At 46.4% G+C, this 2,241-nt stretch overlaps 1 non-coding gene across 1 annotated transcript; it reads right to left on the bottom strand.

Annotated features, from left to right (window-relative positions):
• Window positions 1–1,003: 1,003 nt before the first annotated feature.
• Window positions 1,004–1,187, bottom strand: LOC119889519. Its single transcript, XR_005442076.1, has one exon. It is a non-coding gene; the product is annotated as a U2 spliceosomal RNA (small nuclear RNA).
• Window positions 1,188–2,241: the final 1,054 nt, after the last annotated feature.

Genomic DNA, 2,241 nt, shown 5'->3' with positions numbered 1-2,241 from the left:
AAAGGCGAAAGACTTGTACGTTATGAAGAGAAACCCGAGTAAGTACGGGCCCCTCCTCCAGAGCCGCCGACGAGCCTAGTCGTCCCGGCCACTACCCTCACGGTAAGCCTCACTCTGCCTCTCGAGTCCCAAGTACCAGGCCACGCCCGTTCCCTACCCCTCCCCAGGTCATGGCAGGCTCTATCCAATCGGGCTGCGGAGAGACGAAGGCCTGGCTTTTGGACAGAGGCTACCGAACGACTCGGGCTCTTGTAGCCTCTCGATGACGAGTGAGAGAAAGGGAGGGGAAATGTGGCCGATCGCTTCTCGGCCTTTTGGCCAAGACTGCAATGGCCTCCTCTTTCTGGTTAAAACCTTTGCCGGTTTGGGGCTTCGTTTTGTGTCACCATTTTCTGGGAGGAGATTCACCTCATTCCTTGTGAATAAAATTTCAACTTTGCCGTAGCTGAAAAACTTTTGCAACAAGGAATTCATTGGTCCCGAGGACTGCCTACCTGTCCTCTGCCGGACTGCCACCTTGACCAGACCAAAGACGAGAAGGTAAGTGTTTTATTCACCGATTTAGCAGTTGTAGCAGGTTTTCTTGCTTCATTTGAGGTGTTTTAGTTTCTTGTATCCTTTCTACGCTGCGGTTCCTCCACGTGTTGGCCAACCGTGCCGGGCCTACGGAGGCGCCGCAGTGTCCCCTCCCCACCTTCTGAGAGGCTCTATCCAATCGGAGAAATGAAGGCCTGGCTTTTGGACACAGGCTACCGAGCATCCGAAATACTCGGGCTCTCGATGACGAGGGGAGAAAGGGAGGGGAAGTGCAGGGCACATTTAACAGCCATGCCGGTCCCAAATATCCCCTCGTCGTCTGCCAATCATAAAGTGCAAATCTCGCTGCCTTCTTCGAGGCTTCAGCTGGCCGCCCCCCCTCGACTGGCGCCTTTTTCGGGCCGGCGTCCGGCAGAGCGACGACCTCTGCGTTTGGGTCAGTATTTTGGTTTTACACAAGGCAGGAGAAGGGTGCACCGCCCCCGGAGGCACTGCAATACCGGGTCGATGCGTGGAGTGGACGGAGCAAGCCCCTCGTCTCAGCTCCCGGTGCTAAAAATCCATTTAATATGTTGCCCCCTTATAGGGGACATATCAGATATTAAACTGATAAGAACAGATTTTTTTTTTTTTTTTTTTGGAAAATATAATTTATTTGTGACATAAACATTCAATACACACATTTCAGTACTTACATCCCACCTATATTAATCCCACATCCAACACAAAACAACAATCCTCCCCCTCGGCATCTCTATACACAGTGTCCCTTTGTTACCTTAATTAGTAAAAAAAAAAAAAAAAAAAAAAAACGACATCAACAAAACACAAGGTATACATCAATAACTCATGGAACCCAGTTCTCGAGCCCTCTCTTTTTTTCTTTTTTTCCCATTACGATGCATGGCATGTATGCATGAAGAGACCATAACAAAACCACTCCCATAACCATCATAATAAATCCACAACACCTTCTGTTGACCTCTATGAATTACCATAAATCATTTTCCATCTGTCTTTGATCGAGTCAATACCCCATTTTCTGATCTCTAATTGGTATCGCCTCTCTATTGAGTCTTCAATGCTCTTTATAGTTCCCAACACTGACCACTTGCTTCCTCCATTTAGCCCATCACATCTTACCTCCCACAACTTGTACTTTACTATAGATACGAGAAGCACTACTTTATGCAGTTTCTCCCTCTCCATATTAAATTCCATGTAAAGAACCCCTTCCCATGTCATATCCCTCAAAGACACAAACTTTTTACCCAACCCCTCCCAAATTTGTTGTGCGAAAAAACACTCAAATAATGCATGTTCCACCGTTTCTTTTCCCAAACATCCCTCTCTTGGACAGTACTTACTTCTTGTTAGGCCGTGATTAAACAAGGTGTTTCTTACTGCTAATCTCCTGTGAAGCACCAACCAATTAAAATCTTTCAACTGATTGTCCAACTGCTTAAACTGTGTTCTCTTCCATACTTCAGAAGGAATATGAACAGTTTCTCTTGGGTTGAACCTGGCCATCAATTCCTCATACAGTTTTCTATGATTGAGTACTAAATGACTATCCCAACACTCCTTGTACTTCTTTGCCCAACTGATTATTCCTTTATAGTACAAAGGCATAACCTCAGCTTTGGGAGACCTGTTATCCCATGCTACCCCTAAGGGCCTCAAATGCATAGCAAGCCAAAATTT

The sequence above is a fragment of the Micropterus salmoides genome, unplaced genomic scaffold, assembly GCF_014851395.1.
Source record: "Micropterus salmoides isolate LMB-PRFRI ecotype aquatic unplaced genomic scaffold, ASM1485139v1 Ms_hic_scaffold_509, whole genome shotgun sequence".
NCBI lineage: Eukaryota > Metazoa > Chordata > Actinopteri > Centrarchiformes > Centrarchidae > Micropterus > Micropterus salmoides.
This window is presented reverse-complemented; position numbering and strand designations above follow the sequence as displayed.